This window comes from Bos taurus, chromosome 10, assembly GCF_002263795.3.
Source record: "Bos taurus isolate L1 Dominette 01449 registration number 42190680 breed Hereford chromosome 10, ARS-UCD2.0, whole genome shotgun sequence".
In the NCBI taxonomy this organism is placed as follows: Eukaryota; Metazoa; Chordata; class Mammalia; order Artiodactyla; family Bovidae; genus Bos; species Bos taurus.
The window spans coordinates 37810589-37830572 of NC_037337.1; the positions used below are offsets into that span (position 1 = coordinate 37810589).

At 42.3% G+C, this 19984-nt stretch overlaps 2 protein-coding genes across 8 annotated transcripts in view; one reads left to right on the forward strand and one right to left on the reverse strand.

Moving 5' to 3' along the window:
• ZNF106 (zinc finger protein 106) overlaps positions 1-11134 on the reverse strand; it is a 53781-nt gene extending 42647 nt beyond the window's left edge. For both annotated transcript variants that reach the window (XM_010809231.4, XM_002690810.7), the window contains exon 1: positions 11046-11134. The gene's annotated coding sequence lies outside the window, so the exon portion shown is untranslated. The remainder of the gene's footprint in view (positions 1-11045) is intronic.
• Positions 11135-15420: 4286 nt separating this feature from the next.
• SNAP23 (synaptosome associated protein 23) overlaps positions 15421-19984 on the forward strand; it is a 40694-nt gene continuing 36130 nt past the window's right edge. For 5 of the 6 annotated variants that reach the window (XM_059890427.1, XM_005211573.5, XM_059890428.1 and 2 more), the window contains exon 1: positions 15421-15511. The gene's annotated coding sequence lies outside the window, so the exon portion shown is untranslated. 6 annotated transcript variants of the gene reach the window in all.

Below are 19984 nucleotides of genomic sequence, written 5' to 3' on the forward strand. Positions count from 1 at the left end.
CATCTCATCCTCTCTCGTCCCCTTCGCCTCCTGCCTTCAATCCTTCCCAGCATCAGGGGCTTTTCCAATGAGTCAGTTCTTTGCATCAGATGGCCAAAGGACTGGAGTTTCAGCTTCAGCATCAGACTTTCCAATGAACAGTCAGGACTGATTTTCTTTAGGATTAATTGGTTTGATCTCCTTGCAGTCCAAGGGACTCTGAGGAGTCTTCTCCAACACCACAGTTCAAAAGCATCAGTTGTTCGGCACTCAGCTTTCTTTATGGTCCAACTCTCACATCCATACATGACTACTGGAAAAACCATAGCTTTGACTAGATGGACCTTTGCTGGCAAAGTAATGTCTCTGCTTTTTAATATACTGTCTAGGTTGGTCATAGCTTTTCTTCCAAGGAGCAAGCTATTAATTTCATGGCTGCAGTCACCATCTGCAGTGATTTTGGAGCCCCCCAAAATAAAGTCTCTGTTATTTATAAAGGAACTGTTTCCAGTGTTTCCCCATCTATTTGCCACGAAGTTATGTGGAACTCTTTTAAAATTTAAGTCAGGTCATTTAACTCCTCTGCTCAGAATCTTCCAACAGATGTCCGTCTCACTTATAGAAAATACAGAGTCCTTTGTCACGGGATGCAAAATCCGTTTCTCTCTCACGCTCTGACTCCATGTCCTATCACTCTCCCTACAGTGCTCCATTCAAGTTACACTGCCCTCCTTCCTTCTGTTCCTTGATCATACTAGGGATTTCCCCACCTGTGGCTTTCTATATGTCCTGTTTTCTCTGCCTGGAATAGTCTTCCTTCAGATATACTTATGGTTCTCATGGATCACTCCCTCACAGTTGCCTTATCGGGGAGGCCTTCCCTGTCCTCCTATAGAATTGTACTTCCTGCCCCCCATTTCTTCTATCCCCCTAATAACCTTCTTAATTTTTTACTTTTTAGTAGTACAATTGGAGAAGGCAATGGCAACCCACTCCAGGACTCTTGCCTAGAAAATCCCATGGACGGAGGAGCCTGGTAGGCTGGTAGGCCTGGTAGGCAAAGAGTTGGACATGACCGAGCGACTTCCCTTTCAGTTTTCATTTTCATGCATTGGAGAAGGAAATGGCAACCCACTCCAGTGTTCTTGCCTGGAGAATCCCAGGGATGGGGGAGCCTGGTGGGCTGCCGTCTATGGGGTCGCACAGAGTCTGACACAACTGAAATGACGCAGCAGCAGCAGCAGCAGTAGTAGTACAATGGTAGACAGCTTCCAAAGATGGCCACAACATTATTCCCCACCCCACGTTCTCTTTTGCGATGTGACTTTGTCACCACTGCCCATCAAAAGGTAGAGTCCGTCTCCGTGACCTGTTTTGACCAATAAAATACAATGGAAGTGACAATGCAATTTTGGAGGTCAGGCCTTAAAAAATCTGCAGCTTCGGCCTTTGCACAATGGGAACACTTCCTCTTAGAACCCAGACACATGGAGAGGCCAAAAGGAAAAAAACTGAGGGCACAGCTGAGCACCCAAACAACCAGCGCCATTTGACAGTCATGTTGGGCCCTCCAGGTCCAGCTGCCAATGAGGTATCCCAAGTGAGACCAGTTAAAGAACCAGGCAAATGAGCCCTTTTCAACCCAAAGAATTGTAAGAATCAATAAAATAACTGTTTCAAGTCAGGAATTTCACAATAGCTTGTTAAACAGCAAGAAATACCTGAAACAAGCATCTTTTTCTCTGTATCCCCAATTACAAATTAAGTTCCACAAGAACAAAGACTGTATACTTAATTCACTAGTACAGGTCTAACACTGAAAACAGTGTCTGGCATACTGTTGGCATTCCGTAATTATTTACTGAATTGTTCCAAACAGGATTATCTTGGGTTATTAAATATGAGTCAGAGATAACTGGATAAATAATGAGGTTTGGATTAAGACCAGAAGGGTCTCTACAACCCTCCAGCACTATCATACTTTCTTCCTGCATCTCTGCAAGGATGCCCTACCTGAGAATTTAATTCCACTCCCCAAGCAAACTTATTTTTCTCTCCACACATACAATACCAAACTCTATTTAATAGAGTTATTGGCATCCTCTCTGGGCTTTAAGTTCCTTATGGGACTTAAAACTGTGAGGTAATGAAGTTATAAACTACCCTAATTTAATCTGTAACGCCCTAGACAACATGGTGAAAGAACCAATGAAAAAGAAGCCTAAAGGTCCTCTACTTCTCTTGACACACAGTAGTTTCCTTCTATTGCAACCCACTCCATACCACTACTGAATGTCTGAAATAATTATACTCAATAACAAAGTATCAAAACAAAAACGTAGGATAAAATTGTGAACATTTGAGAAAGCTGAATGTCAACTAGCTATTAAAACAAAGAAATATACCATCATGGATAGATATAGTACTATTTATGCCTTCAATATTACTAATTTATCCTAAATCTCAAAATTAACACAAACCACTCTAGTGCTAAGTGTCAAAGCATAATTCAGTTCAGCAGCTCAGTTGTGTCTGACTCTTTACAACCCCATGAATCACAGCACGCCAGGCCGCCCTGTCTATCACCATCTCCCGGAGTTTACTCAAACTCACATCCATCGAGTCGGTGATGCCATTCAGCCATCTCATCCTCTGTCATCCCCTTTTCCTCCTGCCTCCAATCCCCCCCAGCATCAGAGTCTTTTCCAATGAGTCAACTCTTCGCATGAGGTGGCCAAAGTACTGGAGGTTCAGCTTGAGCATCATTCCTTCCAAAGAACACCCAGGACTGATCTCCTTTAGAATGGACTGGTTGGATCTCCTTGCAGTCCAAGGGACTCTCAAGAGTCTTCTCCAACACCACAGTTCAAAAGCATCAATTCTTTGGCGTTCAGCTTTCTTCACAGTCCAACTCTCACATCCATACATGACCACTGGAAAAACCACAGCCTTGACTAGATGGACCTTTGTTGGCAAAGTAATGTCTCTGCTTTTCAATATGCTATCTAGGTTGGTCATAACTTTTCTTCCAAGGAGTAAGTGTCTTTTAATTTCATGGCTGCAATCACCACCTGCAGTGATTTTGGAGCCCCCCAAAATAAAGTCTGACACTGTTTCCCCATTTATTTCCTGTGAAGTGATGGGACCAGATGCCATGATCTTAGTCGTCTGAATGTTGAGCTTTAAGCCCAGTTTTTCACTCTCCTCTTTCACTTTCATCAAGAGGCTTTTTAGTTCCTCTTCACTTTCTGCCGTAACGGTGGTATCATCTGCATATCTGAGGTTATTGATATTTCTCCCGGCAATCTTGATTCCAGCTTGTGCTTCTTCCAGCCCAGCATTTCTCATGATGTACTCTGCATATAAGTTAAATAAGCAGGGTGACAATATACAGCCTTGACGTACTCCTTTTCCTATTTGGAACCAGTCCGTTGTTCCATGTCCAGTTCTAACTGTTGCTTCCTGACCTGCATATAGGTTTCCCAAGATCATAGTTATTCTTCTAATTCTTAACATTTACTTTAATTAGTATTTACAAGCACTATTTTGTTATTTCGTTCAGCAAGCATTGTTCTAGGATTTGCATAAACAGTGATAAAGATGATCTAGCCAGAAATGTTTTTAATACTGCTTCAAATTATTACCCATTAAAGCAAAACAGAAACTTGGAAGCAATAAAATCCATGAAAAAGATTTTCTGGCACAAGCAACAGTTCATTTTCCTTTTTAAGAGCTTCACGTTTCTAACTTGCATAGATTAAGTTTCATTTTTGTAAAAATTGCAACTTTCATAAAGAAGCAAAAAAGTGTAAACTGCTAACAAAGTATTTAATTACTAAGAAGGACCTTGTATTTAAAAACACGGAGTTGATGTGCTGCTGCTAAGTCGGTTCAGTCGTGTCTGACTCTGTGTGACCCCATAGATGGCAGCCCACCAGGCTCCGCCATCCCTGGGATTCTCCAGGCAAGAACACTGGAGTGGGTTGCCATTTCCTTCTCCAATGCATGAAAGTGAAAAGTGAAAGTGAAGTCACTCAGTCGTGTCCGACTCTGTGACCCCATGGACTGCAGCCTACCAGGCTCCTCTGTCCATGGGATTTTCCAGGCCAAGAGTCCTAGAGTGGGCTGCCATTGTCTTCTCCAGGGTTGATATGATTCCAGCTAAAAAGACAAAAGCATTTTAATTTGCACATCCCTGACCTGGATAAAAATATAATTTCCATTACAGTTTCTAAAATACTGAAATTAACTCACAGCCTTCCATTTGGGAACCACTGTGGAGAAAGCAATGGCACCCCACTCCAGGACTCTTGCCTGGAGAATCCCAGGGACGGGGGAGCCTGGTAGGCTGCAGTCCATGGGATCAAAAAGAGTCGGACACAACTGAGCAACTTCACTTTCTCTTTTCACTTTCATGCACTGGAGAAGGAAATGGCAACCCACTCCAGTGTTCTTGCTTGGAGAATCCCAGGGATGGCGGAGCCTGGTGGGCTGCCATCTATGGGGTTTCACAGAGTCGGACGAGACTGAAGCGACTTAGCAGCAGCAGCAGCTCTCTTTAAAGGGCTTAACAAGGATTAGAAGCCAAGGAAATAGAAACCATCCAACTCTGCAATCTCAAAATGCTTGAGAAGTTACATTATACAGGTCAAGTAAGTGTGAATAAACAACTGCTGTCCTCACTTGGACCACCTTATATTTCCCCATATCACTTAAATATATTATGTAATCTTTCAAATTTTCTCCAATTATGAGAATTACCTGAAATATTTCTTAGTCATAAGTTTAAAAGTTAAAAAAATCCACTTTGGCCACCTCATGTGAAGAGTTGACTCATTGGAAAAGACTCTGATGCTGGGAGGGATTGGGGGCAGGAGGAGGAGGAGACGACAGAGGGTGAGATGGCTGGATGGCATCACTGACTCGATGGACGTGAGTCTGAGTGAACTCCGGGAGTTGGTGATGGACAGGGAGGCCTGGCGTGCTGTGATTCGAGGGGTCGCAGAGTCCGATAGGACTGAGTGACTGATCTGATCTGATCTATGTTACCTTTTCTCAACATCTTGATTACTATCCTAATACAATTATCATTCCCATAGGCAAAAACATATTAGATTCTTTCCTTTCAGTTTCTCATATTTAGTCAACAAATCCTGACAGATTTCAATTTTTAAATTTTTTTTATATACTCTTCAATGTGATTAACCTGTGTGAACTTATTTCTATTCTTCTCCCTTCCCCCAACTGCTATACTCACTAACATTTCCTGCCCTAACTCCTGCTCCCAATATATGAACAAGTTTTAAATCAAAGCAGTTCATTAGAATCACCTACATAGCTTATCAATAAAAAGAAATACAGCTGTTAAGGCAGAGCAGAACTATTACTGCATTAGAGTCTCCAGACATTCCATTCTGCACTTCCCCATGCTCTCCCCATCCTTCTACTAGTCACTCAAAAGTGACTTAAACTGGTAAGCAAGTCAGCCTTTAAGTAATCACTATCTCATAACACTGTAGTCCATCTCAAACATCAGTATCAGATTATTCCTCTATATATTTATGAAACTCAAGGCTGGAAAACATCATTTAGTATCAAAGAACTTTATCTGAAATATTTTCACATTATTCCATTTAACTGTTAAAAAAACCTGCTGTGTAAGTAATAACAGGTTGTTTGATGGTGGGTATGTCTGATCTCCCTGACCTTACCATGAGGAAGGAATCTGTCTTTTCATATACCTATAAATATAGGTTACAATTAAGCACAGTAGTACTTAAGATATTTCAACTTTGATATAAAGCCAAATGACAATACTACACTGTAAAATGCTGAAGATCAAAAGTGTAATTATTGGTCTCTTGGGATAGGGGGACTGGTGCTCAAGTTAGAATCCCTTTTCTGAATTCCACAGATAACTTTCTGCATCTCCCCATTAACCCCAAAAGAAAACTAACGGACTTCTGGTGATCAAGACAGAATAACAGAGAGACAGTGTTCTGTGACAGAACAAGTTTCTGCCATTACCCCTAGGTTGGCCAGTTTACAGATCAAAGACGTGACTGGCACTTCCAAAAAGTCCTCACTTTGTTGAGTAGGACTCCCCAGAAAGTTTCAAGGCTCCTAGCTAAGGAAGGGTTTTAGTAAGCTGACAAGAAAGGTCAGGAAGTATTTGGGGGCACAGGAACCTATAACCACAACTTTCAAAGGCTGTCCTATTTACTAGGTCTGAGTTCTAGCTGGCTCTTGTTTCCCAAGGTTAAGTGACTAGTGGTTTCCTGAATCCAGTATATTTGATGGAGCATAAGCTCATAAGAATTTACTAGCATTCTTATATTATCTGCCCTAACACAACACACAGAATTTACTAGCATTCTTATATTATCTGCCCTAACACAACACACAGCAGGAAAAGATATATATATATCTCAACCACTCTTTATGAAAACACAGGGTTAAAACAAAAACAGGAAGTTAAGGCTGTTACCCAGGAAAAGTGATTCAAAGTCAAGCATCCTATTAATGAAGCTGTTCAGATTGCCTATCACCGGGCAAGAAAATGGACAGGACAGACCACAATCTGATTCTTTATCTCAGAATCAGAACTATGATCAGATTCCAATACTTGTCAGTTCTGGAACTTGGAAGTATTATGTCCTAGAGGGAAAAATAACTGAGAAAGAAAACGGGGAAACGTCAACTCTAACAAAGTAATAAAAATGCTATCTAAAGTTACCATCACGTAACAGAGTAGGTCATAAGATAACTTATACAAACACTGTTTTAAAAGTTTAACTGGGTGGCTTGTTGCATTTATTTAATAGTTTTAAAAGTTTTCTTTTCAGCCCACCTGGGCTTCCCAGGCAGCACATTGGTAAAGAATCCACCTGCCAACAGAGGCAATGTGGGTTTGACCCCTAGGTGGGGGAAGATCCCCTGGAGGAGGAAATGGCAACCCACTCCAGTATTCTTGCCTGGAAAATTCTATGGACACAGGAGGCTGATGGGCTACAGTCCATGGGATTGCAAAGAGTTGGACATGACTGAGGGACTAACATTTAAAAAGTTTGCATTCCTGTATTCATCATTTATATATATATACACACATATATATAATATATATTATATATATAATATATATATAATAATATAATGTAATATATATACATATATTATATATATGTATATATATATATCTCTCTCTCAAAGCAACCCAAAAGATCCACATAGCAATTTAAAGTTCTATAACATGAATTATAATCACTGCAAGCTGAGGGAGCCTTGATAATTGTTTACCATTCTTCTCAAAAAGCTTTGTTGTTCTCCATGCATCTTACTGCTAACGGTTCATTCAATAATTTTCATCCACTTTATACAAGTATGATTATAACAGCAATTGTTTTCATAATTCTTCTTACAAAATCTTTTAAGTTAATGGGTGATCATACGACAATATTGGTGTAATGTGTAATACAGTAAAGCATTCACTTTTGTAGTTTTAATTGATGTTAATAGCTTTCTAAATGCCTTTGTCTTGTATTTTAAAAAATGATTAAGTCTCTGAAAAGGTCACCATATATTTTAGTATATTTTAAGAAGGCTTCCCTGGTGGCTCAGAGGTTAAAGCGTCTGCCTGCAATGTGGGAGACCTGGGTTCGATCCCTGGGTTGGGAAGATTCCCTGGAGAAGGAAATGGCAACCCACTCCAGTATTCTTGCCTGGAGAATCCCATGGACGGAGGAGCCTGGTGGGCTACAGTCCATGGGGTCGCAAAGAGTGGTCAGACACGACTGAGTGACTTCACTTTCAAAGCAGTGGTTTAAAGGGTTTCCCCAAGTGGAGCTAGTTGTGAAGAATCCACCTGCCAATGTAGGAGATAATAAGAGGTGCAGGATTGATTCCTGGGTTGGGAAGATCCCCTGGAGAAGGGAATGGCTACCCACTCTAGTATTCTTGCCCAGAGAATCCCAGGGACAGAGAAGCCTGACTAGTCCAAAGGATTGCACAGAGTCAGATACCACTGGAGCGACTTAGCAGGAACACACAAAGTAGTGGTATCTGCAAATTTAGTTTACTAAAAGTTCACATGCATTCTGGAATGAGGCAATGACATATCCAAAATCTCAGCAATGTAGTAAAAAATATGTTTAGACAAAAATTAGCTGCTGTTCAAAAGTACAGTATTCCAAGAGCTTGAAAAATTTTCCAGGCTCAAACTTAGCTTAAAAGTATCAGCCTAAAAAGAATACCTGTATAATATATCCTCCTAAGTGGTCTAACTGGTTCCAAATAGGAAAAGGAGTACGTCAAAGCTGTATATTGTCACCCACCTTATTTAACTTATATGCAGAATATATCATGAGAAACGCTGGGCTAGAAGAAGCACAAGCTGGAATCAAGATTGCCGGGAGAAATATCAATAATCTCAGACACACCACCCTTATGGGTGAAAGAGGAAAAAGAAAGTGAAGTGAAGAGAAAAAAAGAAAGAAGTGAAAGAAAGTGAAGAGGAACTAAAAAGCCTCTTGATGAAAGTTAAAGAGAGTGAAAAAGTAGGCTTAAAGCTCAACATTCAGACGACTAAGATCATGGCATCTAGTCCCATCACTGCATGGGAAATAGATGAGGAAACAGTGCAAACAGTGCTGACTTTATTTTGGGGGGCTCCAAAATCACAGCAGACGGTGGCTGCAGCCATGAAATTAAAAGACGCTTACTCCTTGGAAGGAAAGTTATGACCAACCTCGATAGCATATTCAAAAGCAGAGACATTGCTTTGCCAACAAAGGTCCGTCTAGTCAAGGCTATGGTTTTTCCAGTGGTCATGTATGGATGTGAGAGTTGGACTGTGAAGAAAGCTGAGCACCAAAAAATTGATGCTTTTGAACTGTGGTGTTGGAGAAGACTCTTGAGAGTCCCTTGGACTGCAAGGAGATCCAACCAGTCCATTCTAAAGGAGATCAGTCCTGGGTGTTCTTTGGAAGGAATGATGCTCAAGCTGAAACTCCAGTACTTTGGCCACCTCACTCGAAGAGTTGACTCATTGGAAGACTGATGCTCGGAGGGATTGGGGCAAGAAGAGAAGGGGACGACAGAGGATGAGATGGCTGGATGGCATCACCAACTCCATGGATGTGAGTTTGAGTAAACTCTGGGAGATGGTGATGGACAGGGCAGCCTGGCGTGCTGTGATTCATGGGGTTGCAAAGAGTCGGACACGACTGAGCGACTGAACTGAACTGAAGGATCAATCAGAGATCTGGATAACTGTATTACTCTCATTGAGTCATGAAGAAAAAAGAAGAGAAAAAAAGTAACTTCTAGATTTAAAAAGACTTCAAGAGATGTAACAGTCAAACTCAGTGCATAGACAGATCAAAAATTGCAAAAACAAGAAAACGGGATAATTTGGGGAAATTTTTAAAAAGGATCAAATATTAGATAACATAAACTGTTGTTCAGTGTGATTATTATACAGGGTTACACAGAAAAAATTTTCTTTTCATTAGAGACACATATTAAAGTATTTAGGGTGAAATATCAGGAATAAAAATAACAAATACAGCAAACTATTAAGGAATTTTAAAACCTGAGTGATCAATTTACAGGGAGTTCAAAATAGTATTTTCCCTACTTTTCTGGATGCTTAAAAGTTTTCACAATAAAAAAAAATAAAACAAAAAAAGTTTATAGAGAAAACTATTCCTCTCCCACTCCTTTTTCCTAGCCACCTCCACTTTATCACTGTTTCTTATGTATTCTAACAGAGATATTCTATGCATATATATACGTACAATAATCACCATTCACAGTTCTCCCTTTTTAAATATCTTCCTTTAAATCAAAGCAATTGCTTTTGAACTAACCTGATCAGACTCTACACCTCCTAACTCCTTCCAAGCCACTTTAAAACCATCTAGTACCTTTAATTAAGGCTATCATTTTCTAGACTAAATAGTTAACTCTAGAAACTGTAACTGTAGTATAGCTGCTTCTCAACAAAAGTGCTTAACAATATCTAACTTGATGTAACATGGGGAAAATTACCTTTCCATCCTATTTGAATTTCACCACTTCCCCAGCTAGGTTAGGCAAATTATCATCAAACTTTCCGTGACGTTATCTGAAATGTGCGCCAAAAAAAACACAACTTCCATTATAATATGTCATTAATTTTTTGTGACAGACCTGAGTGTATCTGGCACATGTGTAGTAGGTGCTAGATAAAACCTAACTGAACCTAATTATTATCTTCTATTGTTTCACTAACTTGAGACCAGGGCTCAAAACAAATTTTAAGATTTTCCAAGGGACTTAGAATAGTATTAGGCTCTTAGTAAGTGTTCAAAAGATATTCTGCCTTGAGTAAATCTGATATAAAACATTATGGTGGATAAAGACATTTGCTAGATTAAGAGAACTTTCCTTAACTACCATGGAGTTCCAAATTGTTAAAAGCCATGGGAATAAACTTCCAACAAGACGGCTTAATCTGATTCTCAAAGATGATTAAATTGAGCAGACTGAAGGGGGAGTGGCGTGCAAAGCATTTCCTCTTCATAATTATGCACTGAGATTCGGACTAAACGTTAAATTGACATATAGTAAGCTCTTCTTAATTAGTAGCTATTAAGACGCATCCCAACAGAAGTCCCAAGGAAGAAAAAGAACAGAAGCTGTCTGTCACAAGAGGTCGAAAGGTGTCCGCGGCGTGAGGCCCGTAGGCCTTTAAGGGGTACCTGGGTCTATGTATGGGCTCCCTGTTGCCCTCGGGGGCGAAAGTCAGCGACCTCCCCGAAAGGTCAAGCCTCTGGAGCCACGTTTCCCGCCGGAGCTGGGAGCAGAGCCGGAACGCCCCCGCGAGACACTGTATCCCGAGGCCAGAAGCACCGCCTGCCCGTAATCCCGCGCGACCCCTTCAAGAACGACCCGCAGCCCCCGCGCCGCAGTCCTCAGGCGCAGAGACCGGCCGCTTCCTGCACCCCCACAGCCTCCCTACAGTGGCAGACCACCAGGTCCCTGGGGTTCCGATACGCCTCGGCGCCGCCCGGCCCTTTGATACTCACACTCACAGCCGACCCCTCTTACTCCATCAGGCCGCCGAGGCGCCGGCGAGGGACCTCATTCACGCCCCAGCCACCCCCTTCAGCTTTGGGTCCGGCGCCCCGCTCCGAACCCGCTCCCCACCGGGAACCTCCGCCGCCGCCGCCGCCAGAGCGCAGGCGCACAGAGCTTCCGTCGCGCTCACTTTTATCCCCGCCTCGCTGCGGTCCGCCTTTCTCAACAACCTAGCTTTATTTGAACACACGAGAGTGAACAACGGACACAGAGGAACGAGACTTTACTTCAAAAGAATGGAAGATCACAAGGCAGACCAGCCGGCAGAAGAATTATCCCGCTGCACCGGACTCTGCTGTAACGCTGTAACCAGCCTCCCTCCTTTCTTTTCCATTCTTTTTGCTTTTTTTAGGCTTCCCTCTTGCTCCTATTCTCTTCCTAAGTTCTCACCGTTCTCCTAGGCAGTGGCAACTGTTGTGGCTAAATTTCCAATCACTCTTTCCTTGTAAAATTTACTGAAGCTTATTGAAAGATGCAAGAGCTTCAGAACAGACAGTCCCGAGTTCAAATCTTGACTTGCTGCTGCTGCTGCTAAGTCGCTTTAGTCGTGTCCGACTCTGTGCGACCCCATAGACGGCAGCCCAGCAGGCTCCCCCGTCCCTGGGATTCTCCAGGCAAGAACCCTGGAGTGGGTTGCCATTTCCTTCTCCAGTGCATGAAAAGTGAAAGTGAAGTCGCTCAGTCGTGTCCGACTTTTAGCGACCCCATGGACTGCAGCGCACCAGGCTCCTGCGTCCATGGGATTTTCCAGGCAAGAGTACTGGAGTGGGGTGCCATTGCCTTCGGTTCAGTTCAGTTTAGTCGCTCAGTCGTGTCCGACTCTTTGCGACCCCATGAATTGCAGCATGCCAAGGCCTCCCTGTCCATCACCAACTCCCGGAGTTCACTCAAACTCATGTCCATCGAGTCGGTGATGCCATCCAACCATCTCATCCTCTGTCGTCCCCTTCTCCTGCCCCCAATTCCTCCCAGCATCAGAGTCTTTTCCAATGAGTCAACTCTTCGTGTGAGGTGGCCAGAGTACTGGAGTTTCAGCTTTAGCATCATTCCTTCCAAAGAACACCCAGGACTGATCTCCTTTAGAATGGACTGGTTGGATCTCCTTGCAGTCCAAGGGACTCTCAAGAGTCTTCTCCAACACTCAGTTCAAAAGTATCAATTTTTTGGTGCTCAGCTTTCTTCACAGTCCAACTCTCACATCCATACATGACCACTGGAAAAACCATAGCCTTGACTAGACGGACCTTTGTTGGCAAAGCAATGTCTCTGCTTTTGAATATGCTATCTAGGTTGGTCATAACTTTCCTTCCAAGGAGTAAGCGTCTTTTAATTTCATGGCTGCAGTCACCATCTGCAGTGATTTTGGAGCCCCCCAAAATAAAGTCTGACACTGTTTCCACTGTTTCCCCATCTATTTCCCATGAAGTGATGGGACCAAATGCCATGATCTTAGTTGTCTGAATGTTGAGCTTTAAGCCAACTTCTTTGCTCTCCTCTTTTACTTTCATCAAGAGGCTTTTGAGTTCCTCTTCACTTTCTGCCGCCATTGCCTTAAGTACTAGTAATTTGTGATGTTGGGAAAATTACAAGTTTTATTGAAACTTACTTCCCTCAGAGTTAAAATTCAGATAGATACCGCAATCTCTCAGGGTGTTGCTGAGATTAAATGACATAATGTAGGTCAAGTGCCTGTCGGTAAAGCACATAATTCGTGCTGTCTATCATAAAGCAGTGGAGAAGGCAATGGCACCCCACTCCAGTACTCTTGCCTGGAAAATCCCGTGGATGGAGGAGCCTGGTAGGCTGCAGTCCATGGGGTCACTAAGAGTCAGACACGACTGAGCAACTTCCCTTTCACTTTTCACTTTCATGCATTGGAGAAGGAAATGGCAACCCACTCCCGTGTTCTTGCCTGGAGAATCCCAAGGCCGGGGGAGCCTGGTGGGCTTCTGTCCATGGGGTCGCACAAAGTCGGACATGACTAAAGCAACTTAGCATCATAAAGCAGATAATCCATTAATACCAATAATTATATTCTTATTAGTACTTGATTTATTTATATTCATTAAATTTAGCCCATGACCATTCCCTCAGATCATCTTTTAGTGACTAAAACTACTCAGATAAACCAAGTTACATTAAAGTTGATAAATTATTGAACTTCTAATATTGCTTGTTTAACAAGACCTTCAATGCCTCAAATGAAAGTAATCAGCTCCCTCCATCTATATGTAAATCCAGATTGGCTTCTGGAGGATTAAAGAATTTATTCCCATTCTGTACTTGTGACATCACAAGTCTTTGAAACACCAAGGTGTGGGGTATGCAGCGCATTCTTCTTTTAAAGGCATGCAATGGAAGAACTGTTTTACCTTATAAGCTCAGGGCCATGGTCCAAGGGAAAGCTTGTAGAAGACCAAGGTCAGCTGTTGGTGAGCATCAAGGTAATCCCAGATAAGGGTTTTTCAACCTTGGCTCTGTTGACATTTTGGAGAAAACTCTTGTGCTGTCCTGCTCTAGAGCCCAGGAGCTGCAACTACTGAGCCCACGTACTACAGCTACTGAGGCCAGCATTCGTAGGGCCCATGCTCCACAGCAAAAGAAGCCACGGCAATGAGAAGCCCATGCACCACAACTAACCCCCACTCTGCAACTAGAGAAAAGTTCACACAGCATCAAAGACCCAGCAAGTCACAAATTAATTAATTTAAAAAAAATCATCCAGCTAATGCAGGAGACACAAGAGACATGGGTTCCATCCCTGGGTTGGGAAGATCCCATGGAGGAGGAAATGGCAGCCCACTCCAGTATTCTTGCCTGTGAAATCTGATGGACAGAGGAGCCCAGTGGGTTACAGTATATGGGATCACAAAAGAATCGGACATGGCTTAGGGACTAAAGCACAACCATACAGGCCCTCAAAACCAGTTACCACTCATACTACTGTTCCCTGGTCGACTTGCTCCATCAGTTTCTACAACAATATTTCAAATCTTCTTCACTTTCTTTAAAACTCCTAACTCTCTATCAGTAGATGACTTTGTCTCCTACTTCACAGAGAAAATAAGAGGCCAGCAGATAAGAAGTTCTTTAACTTCCTGTTACTAAACATACAGATTTACAAATACTTCCTGTCATTCAAATTGAGGAGATATCTTCTCCTCTTGTTTCCAAGACCTTTCCTTCCCTCAGTACTTTGGACTGCCTCTACTCTTACCCACTCAGGATCTACTGACTAGTGCTTCTCTTTAAAACTACTTTTTTTCTCAGTTGTATCTTACCTAGCATGCTTAAATTTTTCCTGTCTTAATTCTAATAGCAACCAAAAAAGCAGAAACAAAAAACTTGAACACTTGTCCTCTTCCCCCATTCCCCTCAAGACCATACTTTCCAAAAGCGTTCTACAACTTGTCCCCATTTCTGCATCTCCTCTCTCCAAACTACTGCAATCTATCTTTAACTTGTCATTTCATCACATAGCTTTCACTAAGATCACCAATGACCTCTGTGGTGGTATTTCTCAGATTACATCTTCCTTGACTCCTTAGGAATAGACAACTCCTTTGAAACTCCTTTTATTTCCAGCACTGTGCTGTATTCTCAGGGGAGCCTGGAGCAGTTTCCTGATCTGCTTTTAAACCTTTCAATATTCTCAGTGATCATGGTAAAGTGTAGGCTAACTTCCAAAAGTACAAGATTTTCCAAGACTTGGCCATTGCCAACTTTAAGAACTCATTTCCCGCTTCACCGGAAGATATGAGGAGCTTTAAGCCTCTAAATAGATGAACTACAAGGAAACTTCCAGAAGGCGCTATGGTCTTCTTGGACTCTCCAATGACCACAGTCTGGAAACCTTTATCTCCCTCCCGTACCTCCGGTGCAACTCCTACTTATCCTTCATGACTTCAAAACTCACTTCCTCCGGGAACCCTTTCTGATACCCTGAGAATAAAGCTCTTAGTTCATTGTGCGCCAGCGGCGCCTCGGATGTTCTGTATGCCAAGTACTATATTCTGTCCACTATGTTTTCATATCTATCTCCCAGTATAGAGAGAGGTCAGGGAAGGCATTCCTTTCGCAGCCTTTTCCTCAGCATTCATCCCGCACAAGGCCAGGCACATGGGTTGCCCTCAGTGAAAATTTGTTGTCTGAACACCGCCCACCTTTGGGTAATACTCGAATTATCCGGTAAACCGGTGAGTCCCAGGGCTCTCCGCCTGCGTGGCAGGGAGATTTAAAGCCCTCGCACGGTGATTGGCTCCAGCCTCAGGGGTGTGTCCGGGCTCGCCGCGCCGGGGAAGTGCGCAGGCGCGCAGGTCTGGCGAGCGCAGGCGCAAGAAGGGCGCAGCTGGGAGTTCGGCCTGCGGGTGTCCGAGCTGTAGCGGCCGGAGAGGAGTGGCTGGACCTCTGCTTGGTGAGTCTCCAGGAGTAGGGATGAGTGAGCTGGCCGGGGAGAAGATTGGGATCATAATCCCAAGGAGAAAGAGTGTATCGTGACGGTTGAAAAGTTGGTGAGGTCGGGCTTAAGGGGAGGAGGTGGCGCTCTGACCGGGACTGGGCAGGTCCGGCCCTGATCGAGGACGCTGGACGCCGAGAGACTTATCAAGCGGCCAGAGGAGGAAGGGTGGAGGGATGATGGTTCTCTAGACTCTTCCTAGAAACCTAGCAGAGGTAAACTCCCACTCTCTAACTTCCCACCCTCACGGTGTTGCTGCGGTTGGGATTGTATGGTGGCTCCAGTGATCAGAGAAACTCTGAACTAGTTGTTTGAAGGAGGGTTCTGCGGTTCATAGCATTGGAGAGTCCATTCTGTCCAGGGAAGTCCAGTTTTACATTGCGGCTTTACTGAAGATACACGAAGGAAAAGGTCGGTAAAAGATCGAATTCCACAGGGTAAGCGGGGCGGGGGAAAGTCCTGGAAAGTGTTTCACATGGGACTTTTTCTCATCGTTAGTGACCACAATGCAAAGAAAGGCAGATGGGAGTTAGAGGAAACCGAAATTCGTCAAAGTTGGAAAAAGAAGATGAGAAAGGAGTATTAACTTACATCTCTCGGGGAAGGGTGGGGGCAATTGGGAGAGGAGAGTATGGAAATTGGCAGCTTCTGACAGTGATCCCTCAGCACTGTGAAAATACTGTAGCCTGTTAGTAGCAGATACTTTAAGAATCGGGAGTGATATTACTCCATCTGCCGTGGTGCCCTTAAGATCGGTTTTCAGATGTCCCAGTGAGATACTGCAAGTATGGCATAGAAATGGTTCTTCCACTTTCTTGTCTTGCCTGGAAATTCTTGAGACATCATTAGCAAGAATACTTTGACATCTCATCTTGAAACATTTCATAGTAAAAATTTTAAATATTACTGTTTCTGCCGCCAGCAAAGTTGATGCCAAGGCATGCAGTGATCACCTGTCATTCATTCCTTTGGCGAGAGGTAATGAGAAAAAACACATTCATGTAAATAATTAGGCGAAAACCCTTTTATTACTCTGCTCCTTTGACAGGTTATGTGAAAGTAAATAAAATGATCATATAATTTAACCTACAACTTAAATGTTTATCAGTGTTGCTAGAGTTCTTTTTTTTAGATGCTTATGGTATGTGAATATGCACTAGAAAATTGCTTTTGTCTTAGTTCCAGAGTAGGAATGATTTATTTGTGCCATTATTTTTTTTTAACAATATTTACACTCTTTCCTGTAAACAGTAAAATTTCTGTATGCATCTTAGTGTTTGTTTCTTTTACTCCAAATCAACTTTAGTAACAAGCTCACTGAACTACAGATCACATCTTTTCTAATCATGGGGAACAATACCTTGAGCAAACAAACAGGCCCTGTTGCTCATGGGACAGTTATGGTGCTTCACTTGCTTTGAACCATTTGTTTTTTGTTGTTTAGGTCACTAAGTCATGTTGAACTCTTTTGCGACCCCATAGATTGTAACCTGCCAGGTTCCTCTGCCCAAGAATTTCCCAGGCAAAAATACTAGAGTGGGTTGCCATTTTCTTCTCCAGGGGATCTTCTTGAGCTAGGGATCTAACTCACATCTCTTTTGTTTGCAGGCAGATTGTTTACCACTGAGCCACCAGGGAAGCCCATGAACTATACCGCCATCATAAATTTTGCATTTTAGAAGTTTTACTTTACATTTTAATAGACTTTTAAAAAACATTACCCTCTTCCAAGGTGATAATCTGTGAAATCATGGTTTAGCTATATTTTATACCTTTTCTAGTACACATTATAATATGTAGCTATTAAGTACATAAGCATTGCTTATATAACAAAATCATTTCTTTTCAGCTTTAGTGTATTTTTTTAAATATTTTTTAATTGAAGGATAATTGCTTTTTACAAAATTTTGTGTTTTTCTGTCATTCATTAACAAGAATCAGCCATAGGTACACCCATGTCCCCTGCCTCCCAAACCTCCCATCTCCCCCTCAGCAAAATTGTTTCTTGTTCTTGCTCTGCACTTTGGAAAATGCTGCTTTGGGCCTAATCTACTCATTTTTAAAATAAAATGAAAATTGAACTACCTAAACTCTAATGTTGATGGACTCCAAAATTCTCTTAGCCTTGTGATGGCATTCATTATTGTGACACAATTCTAACAAACTTATCTGGTGAAACCAGATTAAAGTAGAATAGCAAAAGGGAAAAAGAGGATTTTGCTCTTTGACATTTTTGTGAAATCAGCTGAATTAAGGTACTTTGTTTTCCTCCTGTGGTTCCTATGTCTTAAACATTCTGAAATCTGTTTTTTAACTGTCTTTGTACTTTGCATTCTGTATATGTTAGCATTTATAATATATGACATTGCTTGCATCCAAGAGTGCTGAACTTTTTATTCCAGTGCTGTATTTTGTTTTCAGGTCTGTAGATTGACAGAAAAATAAATGACGGGACTGGTCTTTTCTTTGTCTTGGGGGTGGTGGTGGTAGGGGCTTGGAACAGATGGATCCAGTGCCTCTAACAATTGGAGGAAGTGGATTGTGGAGCCAGGAAACAGCATCTACTGTTCTTTTGTAATATTGGTGGGGGTGGAGATGGGATTCCATTTTACTCATTTAAGTTCACTGACATTTTAGTTTTGATTTCAGTTTAGATTGAATTATTACTAAAATATTTAAGTCACTATTCACTATATTTTTCTGGAATTCCTTCATCTTCTTGATTTTTGTGAGTTCTTGGATATAAAACTTGTTTAAAATTTATTTTAACAATGTTTTCACAGTTGAGATTACCTTTAGATTGCCTCTTGATGCTTTTGGCTGCAAAGGATGTAATCAATCTGATTTCGGTGTCGACCATCTGGTGATGTTCATGTATGGTCTTCTCTTGTGTTGTTGGAAGAGGGTGTTTGCTATGACTAGTGCGTTCTCTTGGCAGAACCCTATTAGCCTTTGCCCTGCTTCATTCTATACTCCAAGGCCAAATTTGCCTGTTACTCCAGGTGTTTCTTCACTTCCTACTTTTGCATTCCAGTCCCGTATTATGAAAAGGACATCTTTTGGGAGTGTTAGTTCTAGACGGTCCCATCACTTCATGGCAAATAGATGGGGAAACAGTGAAAACAGTGGCTGACTTTATTTTGGGGGGCTCCAAAATCACAGCAGATGGTGATTGCAGCCATGAAATTAAAAGACGCTTACTCCTTGGAAGGAAAGTTATGACCAACCTAGACAGCATATTAAAAAGCAGAGACATTACTTTGCCAACCTTTGTCTGTCTAGTCAAGGCTATGGTTTTTCCAGTGGTTATGTATGGATGTGAGAGTTGAACTATAAAGAAAGCTGAGCGCCGAAGAATTGATGCTTTTGAACTATGGTGTTGGAGAAGACTCTTAGAGTCCCTTGGACTGCAAGGAGATCCAAGCAGTCCATCCTAAAGGAGACCAGTCCTGGGTGTTCATTGGAGGGACTGATGTTGAAGCTGAAACTCCCAATACTTTGGCCACCTGATGTGAAGACCTGACTCATTTGAAAACACCCTGATGCTGGGAAAGATTGAGGGCAGGAGGTGAAGGGGACAGAGGATGAGATGGCTGGATGGCATCACTGACTCAATGGACATGGGTTTGGGTGGACTTCGGGAGTTGGTGATGGACAGGGAGGCCTGGCGTTGCTGCAGTTCATGGGGTCGCAAAGAGTCGGACACGACTGAGTGACTGAACTGAACTTGATGCTTTTAAAATAAAATTCAGGGACTTCTCTGGTGGTCCAGTGGCTAATACTCCATATTTTCAATGCAGGGGGCCCAGGTTTGATCCCTGATCAGGGAACTAGATCCCACATGCTGCAACTAAGAGTTTGATTGCTGCAACTGAAAGACCCTGCATGCCACAACGAAGACCCAGAGCAGCCAAATAAATAGTTTTAAAAAGAAAAAGAAAATCCAAATTTCTTGGTATAGTAGATAAGCCCTTCACAAACTATGTCCTGTCTGCCTGTTAAAGCCACCCTCGCCACTCTGTACACATGCACACACATACATACATGTTTTATTCCTGCATGTCTGTATTGTGGCACTTTTTTTTTTTTTGACCATGCTGTGCAGCTTGTGGAATTTTAGTTCCCTGACCAGGGACTGAACCCAGGCCCTGGCAGTGAAAGCACCGAATCCTTACTACTGGACTGCCAGGGAATTCCCTGTGGCGCTTCTTCAATAGTCTAAGATCACAATTTTTGTTTTAGAGTTGATTGTGCTTTATCCTGAGACGTTTCATAATTATTATGAAAAATTATACTTTTACTGAGCACTACATTCTAGCAAGGTTTTAAATTCTTTGTATAAGTTAACTTAGTCCTTACCACCACACTTGAAGTAATTAGTGAGAAAACAAGCACAGAGAAGTTGAGCAAGCCGTAGTCACCATTTGAAAC